Source organism: Protopterus annectens, chromosome 5.part0 (assembly GCF_019279795.1).
Source record: "Protopterus annectens isolate FY-2018-M chromosome 5.part0, PAN1.0, whole genome shotgun sequence".
In the NCBI taxonomy this organism is placed as follows: domain Eukaryota; kingdom Metazoa; phylum Chordata; order Ceratodontiformes; family Protopteridae; genus Protopterus; species Protopterus annectens.
The window spans coordinates 1,409,764,865-1,409,775,175 of NC_056735.1; the positions used below are offsets into that span (position 1 = coordinate 1,409,764,865).

Below are 10,311 nucleotides of genomic sequence, written 5' to 3' on the forward strand. Positions count from 1 at the left end.
CTGTGACTTAATGTCTGTAAATGAATATTGTTATAATGATTCAGCACTTCCTAGTAATAATCCAAATAGCAATTAGCTTTTTTCAAAATAATGGGAGATTATTATCCACTATCATCCTTAATAATTTGCTGTGAGAAATGACTCAATTGTTGTATTATTAAAAGAGAAGATTTTGTTTATTTATTTTTTTCATGAAAGAGAATTTTGAGACAAAAGAAGTGTTTTTTTGGGGGTGACCCAAATGCAATTAATGCATATCACCACCTTTCTGTTTACAAAAAAGCACTGTATACATATTTATCCAGACTTACATATATTTCTTTACTCATACATATATTTGTATTTTTACAAACAATTTTGTTATCGCGTAAACATTGCATATATTTGTATGCAGATGCAATTCTAAGAACAGATATGTTTATGTTTTCTTTTGCATTGTTATAATAACTTTACAGAGATATATATTTGTATTGACATATATTTCTTATAGAAAATACCTTCAATTATGCAACATACTTATAGTTTATTTTTATCTTTAATATGATCAAAAAAATGAAAATAAAACTTATACTTACTATAAAACTCAGCCTTCTCAATGCTACCTGGTCAACCCACTTGACAGGTCTATGCTTCTGTATGTCATCGTACCTGTAATGGCTTTGTTGGCTGGAATGGGTGATCTCTGACAGTGATGACAGGTGCTCACCCAACTCATACCAGATACTGATCTTTTTCCACTTACGCACACGTGGATCTTATCCAGGTACAGGTTATTAAGAAGGTAGACCATAATCTTGGTCTCCTTACCTGACCTGTTCAGAGCACTGCCTCATGCCTTCATAGGTGCTGCCATCATTAGAAATGCCAGTACCAGATAGAAGAAAGTATGAGAAGGGTTGCATTTCTCAGGTTTAGAACCACTCCGTCAAAGATGTGACATCACCTTAACCAAACTCAGTTAACCAGCAGGGATATTAGGTACTGTTATTATTGGCACGTTTGGTCTTACCAAAAATACTTTGTCACCTAAATGTTTTTTTAAAGGTATACATTCATGTTTCATTTATATACTGGATAAAAGTCAGTACACAATCAGCATTTTTATATTACTTACAGTTGCTACTGTTGCTGTTTATTTCGCTAACTACCCTTTTGTTGTATTACGCCCAATCCGCAGAATCCTTTACAAATGCATTCTATGAGCACCTGCAGGAATGCATGGAACGTGCTATCCCTAATAAAACCAAGACTCACTCCTCCAAAAACAGGAGACCGGTCTGGTGGACCCCAGTCATAAATAAGCTATACAACAGAAGGAAGAAGCTACTACATGACAGAGCAAAATCCCAAAAAGGGAAGGCATCTCTGATCAGTATTAGCAAGAAACTTCGATCCCTCATAAAATCATCAAAGGCCAGCTTCGAAAGAAAAATTGCCCTAGACACTAAAGATAATCACAAGGCCTTCTTTAGTTATGTCAGGAACATGGGTGGAAATTCCCAGATATGTTCTGAATTGTTGCATAACGGTACAAAATATACCGAACCTACAGACATAGCCAACATCCTGGCAGACAGATTCAGCGCAAACTTCTCCCCCCCTTCCCCCCCAAAGGAGCAAATGCCTATCCCAACTGAATGTAACCTCTCTGACATCACAGATGCACAGGTGAAAGCTGCCCTCTCCAAAGCAAAAAACACAGCATCTATGGGACCGGACAGTGTCCCAGGCTGTGTCTTACACGAGCTCCAAGAAGAAATGAACCCTCACATTAAGTCACTATTCAAACTTAGCCTTACTACAGGATATGTACCCAAAGAATGATGTACAGCTACAGTGGTCCCACTCCACAAAGGTGGTGCCACAATGGACCCCGGAAACTATCGCCCCATAAGCCTGACTAGTCTGGTCTGTAAAGCTATGGAGTGTATTATCATGGAACTCATAAACAAAGACATTGGGAGCCTCCAGACACTGGACCCTACCCAATTCGGCTTTGTTAAGGGCAGATCTTGCCTCTTAAACTAGTTGATTTCTTTGAAACAGTTACCAAAGCCATAGATGAGGGCAAGGTAGTCCACACAGCCTACCTGGACCTCGCAAAAGCTTTCGACTCAGTACCCCACTCGGGCATCATAAATAAGCTTACCAGCTTAAATATCAACCCCTGTATCACAAAATGGGTTGCAAACTGGCTCAGAGATAGAACTCACATGGTCAGAATCGCAGGTGCCATGTCCAAATCCAAACCAGTTACAAGTGGCGTCCCACAGGGCTCAGTTCTGGGACCTCTCTTGTTCGGTATATACTTCTCTGAGGTTCAAGCTAACACGGGGGGATTATGGCTGACAAAGTTCACAGATGACTGCAAACTGGGGGCTATAATCGAATCTCCAGCTGACACAAGCATCCTCCAAAAGGGTCTCACAGAGATGGATGCTTGGTGCCAGAGCCACGGCCTCAAGCTAAATGCTAAAAAGTGCATAGTCATCCCCTTTGGGAAAAACAAGGTGCCCACAAATTACCACATAGGTGGTAATCCATTAAGTACGGAAGAAGTAATTAGAGATTTGGGGACCAACGTAGATAGTAATCTCTCCTTTGATAATCATGTTGCCAAAGTGGTTAGAAAGACCTTCTATATAGCCCACCGTATCACGAAAGGGTTCGCATCTAGATCAAGAGAGGTCATTGTGCCCCTCTACTCGTCACTCATCAGGCCCATAATTAAATACAATGCCCCTTTTGGGATGTACCTTACCCGACACCTGCAGCAACTGGAGAGACCCTAAAAGTACCTCACCAAGAGGATCATGGGCTACAAACAGATGTCCTACGCAGCTCGACTAAAGAAACTCCAGCTCTACTCAGTTGCTTACTGCCTACTCAGAGGCGATCTATGCCTGACGTACAAAGCCATGTCAAACCCAGAATTAATGGACATGCTCCACCTCAAAAAATCCAAGCCACTTAGAGCTACACGCTCCAGGGACCTAAACCTCAGCACAAAAATAAATAGGACATGCCGGAGGGACAGATTCATTTCCCAGAGGCTCCCCTCACTCTGGAATAGAATTCCAATTCATGTTAGACATAGCCCCTCGCTGACCCTCTTCAAGAGAAATCTGGACTCGTGGATGGGAAATCACAAATTCACCCCTGGGATCTCTTCTGTGTCCCTGCTAGACAGAGGCACAGTAAACTAATCTTAAAAGGGTACCTTCTGTGACCTACTTTACAGAGGCACAGTAGGCTAATCTAATAGGGAGGCGGAAGCCAAATACACTCTGGCTAGGCTTATAAATGCCCTAGGGCAGATAGCCTAGTATCTACCTATGAACCTATGTCATGCATACAGGCCTTATGCAGTAATGCAGTATAGCAGAAATATCACTGTATTTATTTATTTATTTATTGGGGATGGGGTCTTTTTAGAAATGACACAGATAGGGATAATACCATAACCACACCGATCATCTTCAAGTGGGGGCAGATCACATGAAACTACAAGTGCTTTTCAAGAAAATACTGTAATTAATCTGGGGAAGCAAGCCAACAGATATCATGCAGGCCAAGTCAGTGTCCATTTATACCTTGCAGAAGGACCTCTCATTTGAGGTTGCAGTCCTGGTTCCGCAGCACTGTCAAATCAATGTCTGCAAGATCACCTACATCTAGTAGGTCACAAAATCAGACCAGCTTACCATCTAGCTCTCATGACAGTCTTTCTTCAAAGTCACTTGCACCATCACCTAGTCTATCTTTAGGAGATATGTATGACACAAATTACCTTGATCTACTGTGGTTAAAGTGTAACATTGCTGTTACTTATAACTGGACATTCACAAACACAGGTCAATGTTTAACATGGAGGGGAATAATTTGTTTAAAAAAATAAAAAATAGGGGGATGGGGCTTAGGGCACTTTCTAACTGTATGTATTTAATTCCTGTAATGGTACTGCATGAACCCTCATGGAACTGTGGATAGAAAGCTGTACGTAATAACATATGATTTCAGTCATAACACCATTAATGCTGTATCATTGACATCGTTACAAGCTGCCAGTTACCCACAATCTCAAAGTAGTAATACACAAGTTTTCAGTGAAACACTAATAAGATAATTAGATTAAAATGAGTATCCCGCCATGTAAACAAACAGTATTTTCAATTTCCCCCTCACAACTGCTAAATAATTTTTTGTCTCTGAGGTCACAAATGATTGTGTATGACAAAATAATCTGATGTGCAGTACGTCAACAGACAACATAGGTCAAACAGAGAAAACATTACATAATAAAAAAAAATATTAGATTACATTTTCATTCAGTTGCATGAACTCAAGTTAAATCCTAAAATAACACTTTTTGCTAATTGTACCACTTCAGGACATTAAACATTTACTTACTTAGGTACTTCACCTGACTAGAATTTATAGTGCAAAACAGTTAAAAATATCATTAGACGTTATATGATACTCACTACTTCAATGAATAGGAGTCAGTGAGCACTCAGGCATAACATTTACAGACAATAATGTGAATAACTCTTTTGAAATAAAAAATTAATTATTTGAAGATGAGAAGGAATGTCAGATGAACAGTGACTGGAGGTCATGCACTACACAACATAGCCCCCAGACACCACTGCTTCCATCAATTATACTCTATGTGTTTTTGTTTTTACAAGAAAGTAAACACTAACCTGAATGTCATGGTCCATAGCTCTGGACTAGACGATGCCTCTTTACCTGCACAGCCATACACAAGCCACATAGGGTCCCTTACTACCTGCTGCCATCTGATCACTATTAGTTATAGCAGGACTGGAAATGGGAGCCGCAGTGACATCATGGGTCCATTCACCTAGTACATGATCATGTTGTACAGAATGTAACATGCAGTAAACATCATGCATGCAGTAACTGGATCATACAGAAGGGCACACCCAGACCTATCCAGGCACCTAAAACAACTCTTCAGGAGACAAAGACCCTCTCAGTGACAATAGGGGTCTGAGACAGGGCTGTATTGAAGTTGTCTTCTGAAATTCACTTAGATTTCTCATGGGTATCATGAGTCACAGCTCCAGTGAATATTGTGCATCACCTGTAAGACAAAAAAAAGGAGAGAGAGAAGGGGGAACAAAACAAAGAAAAAGTGGTTTGGTATTCAGCAATACATTTTACCAAGGATAACTACTTAAATAAAACAGAAAAAGAGAAAAAAACTGTTTTCCCACTTAACAACAAGAGGACTCCTGATGAGCTTACCATGTAAGAAATGGCTGTACTGTGAATGAGTGTGGTAAATATGGGAGTCATGGGCATTGCTGGGATGTTGGGCAGAAGCATGCATCATACACTAACTGGAAATTGGTGGAATGGTAGTCCTTCCTATTGCAGTACTGCTCTCCCCAGTGCACCAGAAGGAACTCTAGTTCCAACATGAGTGCAGTGTATTACACCAAATACCTCAGGGAAATGTGACCCCCCCCCCCATAAAAGACATGTATATCTCTGGCTCGGTCCTAAGGTGACACTGTGAAATTGGCATACTGATCCACACATGCCAAGAGTACATTCAGGAACGGATGCAGTATCCTCAAAGCAGAAACCTGTGAGGCACCCACTGTAACCCCAGTCTGTCTCTGGAAGGCTCCCATGGCAAGTATAAGGAGGGGGCTGCATACTTTAGTATCCACAGGATAGAAAGGCCATGCATTTCTCCAGTACTCTAATGAAGGTAATACATACCCACTAAGACACTTATAATATCACAGCCCACTCTAAACCTATCTGGTATCTCCTAATTATCAGAATTATAATGGGTTACTTTCTGCTTTTATCTCTGCCTTCTTGAGAGGACACAAGAGTTTTTGGCTTTGTCAAGACAGTCAGTTCACAAAGGGAAATAGAAAGGGCTGGCAGCATGTGGCGACATCTTAACAGATTGTAAGGTAGGTAGAATAGGTGTGACTCCTCTTTATATAACAAATCTGTAGACAGTGCAGAAAAGTGGGAACATTTAACTTTGAATTGCAAGTAGGCAGGTGACTGCTTTAATAGTATATGCTGTTTTTTATAATTTCTCATTTACATCTCATTATGACTTCATTTGATTACACTTTTTCACGACCATTGTGCATTAGCATAAGTGGCATCTATGAATTGTAGCTTACCTTTGCTCATTTAAGGACAGTGTGGATAGCCGTAACATGTTTTCATTATGACTGAATAACACCCACATTCTTTGAAGACATTGTGGTACAGTTGATTAAATAGATTTCAGCATCATTTCTTCAAAGGAAAATGAGCAAAAGGACATTCAGAAAAAAATACAGTTTTATATGTGGAGTCCCTGACCTCCCTTACACATAAGCTTAACCAGCTCTGTGTTACAGCATTTCAGGGAATGGTATACTTCTTTAGGAACACAAATATAGAACATCACAAATGTTTTGAATCGTATATGTATCTCTTTGATCTGAATATGATATACTGCATATATTACTCTACACTACATTGTTAATAAACTGCATTATTACATGCCTTTACCTTTCTCATGAATGTCAAACTCAGAATTGTCAGAATCTTACAGTACTGAAAAAAATATAAGGAGATACTGTAGAATTGGAATAATTTCTGAAGAACATGCAATGAATTATTCTAGCCATGCCTTCCCTCATGAATAGAGAGGGAGCTGTCTCAGTTTTATAGAGCTAGCTGCCTAGTAGTTTATTCAGTGACGCCACTATGTTTTTAGCATTTTTGTTTTTGGTTTCCCTTGCCTAGCCTTGATGGTTGTATACAGTTGTAATGGGTGACATAACGTTTTTCTGTCTGATGTTTTAGGTAGAATTTTTTGCAGAGTAAGTGTACTACTTTTGAAGTACAGATAATAGTATTTGAACTCAACCCTGTCCCCAGAACTGTACCTTGAACTATGAATAGTGCAGCTTCTGGGTACTACTTTATTGCTTTGTTTGACTTTTCTGTTCGACAGCCCTGCTGCTAGCCTGTTCAGCAATAGGCCATTACTATCCCGCCTCAGTTATCCTTGACCTTCTCCTTTATAACAAGGAATGAAAACCACTGAATGGTGGGAAGCAGTGAACTTCCTATGAAATTCCATGTTTTTTCCTTCTTAATGTACCTATCCACATTGCAACAGGACCACAAAGAAATGACCCTGAAGTACAGATGGACTCAGATTTCTCTGATTTTACCTAACGTATCTCATGCTGCAAGGGTGTCCTCCCCATTAAGGTCAGTTTTTCAGTAGCAGCAATGGGGCAGAAGAATGTAAGAATCCTTTCCTCCTGTGGAGGGAAGCCCAGTCATTGTCATTCCATTTTTTCCCTCCTGTCACATGACTTACTTAGCTGCATGAACCTAAGTCACTGGAGTCACTTGCAGAAACTTAGCCTTATGACATCAGTTGACCAGGTTAGAGCGAGCTCTGAATTATCTCTCATTGCTTACCAAAATTCAAAGAATGTGATTAGGAGTTCTCCCACAAACAAGCAAAAACTTGTAATCCTGAGGAGAGAAGAAGAAAGGGTAATTAACTGACTAATAATGATAGTTATAATGATGGGATGTTTTTGCCATTTTTGTGTCCCTAATAGACATCACATGTCTGGCTTTGAGTCGTTACACCACTAAATGCAACTTTATCAACAGTGACAGCTAATTATGCCATTCCATTGTATCCAGTGTGAGTTGAACTTTTTGATCTGGATACAAAGTATTTGCTTTGATACTTATATTTCATAATTTCTCTGTAGCACTGTTGTGATGGTTGTACTGCTCAGACAGTTAAGCCCCTGAAGTCATAACGAGTTTCATCTTGAAGTCCTGGGTTTGATTCTTTCATTCTCCACTTACTGTTTGAGTCTACAAAGGCTGTATAACCAAACTATGCTCTTAGGTCACCTTAGAAAAGACAAACTGTTTGCCTAGTGGGCTTATTTAACATATTAATCATATAGAAGTAAAGAAAATGATTCTTGTTACTTTTTATTGCATGACTCATGGCATTTGTGACTAAGAATCAAATTTATTCACAACAAAAACTTATATGACAAAGAAAGTGAAACACAGATTTAGACAGTATGCAGATTTACCACAATTTTATAGAAGAAACATATCTAAGTATATTTTTTTATCAGTTACAGAGTTCAACATCCCAGCAAACTGAAGATGTATCTTCTGCTTCGGAAATGGGCTCCCACAACTACCACATCAAACAGCAAGCTTACTTTCTGATCCTATCACACATCTCAATAAAAAAAAATAATATATATTTATTCAGCATGGCTTTGAAAACAAGAGCATACCCTGAATTTGCTAAAAAATATTAAGAAAGCATGACTTTTTGAATCCTTAAGGTACATTTTTTTGACAACTGAACAATGATTCTCAAATAAGAGTTTTTGTTCCTCTTACATTGATGACATTTCTATAGAATGGCCAACATGCCAAAGTAGAGATTTGTAATAAAGGATTTTATACTCTATTCAGAATTTCTGACTAGCAGTGCTTTGGAAGCTCTTTGTGGGAAAAGGATTGTTGTAAAATTTATAAAAGTGAAACATGCAATGTGTAGGCCAAAGTTAGAAAGGTTACTGCAGGATATACATGTGGTGCATACTTCACAGTAACCACTGCCATTTCAGCGAAAGCCCTACCATTATGTGCAACAGGAAGAGGTGAAGCACCGCAGTGGGCTGTCTTTTGGTGCTACTACTAATGCTAATGTGGCACTCTGGGGAATCAACCTATGCTAATTAGCCATTTGATCTCCTCCAGGAATGCTTGTGGTTGCATAAGGTACATCAGCCACCTTTGTTAATGAACATAACCAAATGCTTGTGCTCATCCTTTGCATTAGATGTAAATGCCAGGTAGTTTAGTCAACAGGTAGTGTTTTTATGTGTGTGTGTGTGTGTGTGTGTGTGTGTGTGTGTGTGTGTGTGTGTGTGCGTGCGTGCGTGCGTGCGTGTGTGTGTGTGTGTGTGTGTGTGTGTGTGTGTGTGTGAAGGGGGTTCTCATATCTTCACATTCCACTAGACTAACAAGCAAATCCTGTGACATTTGGAGAGGGCATTAGACACCAGAGATAACTCTTTACATCTTGCCTAAAGGGGACTTAAACATAAAAGAACAAAATTATGCGGCCTGAAAGAACTGGGAGAAGAGGAACACCAGATAGCAGGGATAACTCTTTATAGTGTGCCTAAAAGGTGCATAAAAAAATGAAAGGATAAAGTTTTGAAGGATGAAAGATGTCATGTGGGGGGGGGAACTGTAGGCACCAGGAATAGTCTATATGTATGCCCTAATGGCACTAAAAAGATGCAAACCCCAAACCATCACACCAAGATTATTAGTCCTCTGTACCATCACTATACATCAGAGATACTGTAGAATACTGTAAAATATTGTCTCAAGTCTTTTATAAAAATGAATGTAAAACGAAAGGGGGGGGGGTTCCAACCCTGAACCCTTGACACAGAATACAGCAGCATTTCTCCACTGCATTAAATGATCAGTTAGTAGAACAAGTTTTTTATTACAAAATAATAATAAATAATAAGTATGAAACTGTAATTTCTGTCATTATTCAAAGACTGCAACAGTTTGTGAGTTACAAGGGATAGGTCACCTATAAGAAGCAACAACAGGAACATTCTGTAAAGTCAGAGACAGCTGAGAGGAATGAGAGCATGTGGGTAGAGCCTTCAGGACGAAGCTGGGGGGTACATTAAATGACATCAGGGAGAATTTACTAAATATGAATCTGAGTCACTTAAAAAGTGCATAGAAGAGGTCTAACTTCATGATTGACTTTACGAACACCAAGGAAAATGAAACTCTAATGTATGACATTACTAATGACTGTAAAGATATGTGATTTATGTGGGTAAAGAGTGGGACAAAAGGCAAAAAGGGGCATTAAGGCTGTGATGACCCATCACTGGCCCAGTAATCAAGGACCCACAATTCTCACCACTGGCACCAGTGGGGGAAGTACATTGGGAGGATGACAAGTACACACATAGTATTTCCAGATGCAGCTCTCTGCACCAAGTGCAATTTCCCTTAAGAGCACACAGAGACCACAGCCAGTCTGAGGCTGGTTTCTCCCTCTTTCTCCAGATCCCCAATAAGACCCCCCCCACTGGCATGGCTATAGAGTTGAGTTCTCAGCTGAGTGGCCAAGCCAAGACCTCCAGAAATCTATCTGCCAAACTGGTGCTTTGTGTCCCTGTCCAAGTGGCTGATACACACACACTTTGAGATTTG

The 10,311-nt window shown here is 39.7% G+C and overlaps 1 long non-coding RNA gene across 1 annotated transcript in view; it reads left to right on the forward strand.

Annotated features, from left to right (window-relative positions):
* Nucleotides 1-10,053, forward strand: part of LOC122801703 — a 289,632-nt gene extending 279,579 nt beyond the window's left edge. Inside the window, exon 4 of the long non-coding RNA XR_006364787.1 lies at nucleotides 8,175-10,053. This is a non-coding gene — a long non-coding RNA (uncharacterized LOC122801703). The remainder of the gene's footprint in view (nucleotides 1-8,174) is intronic.
* Nucleotides 10,054-10,311: the final 258 nt, after the last annotated feature.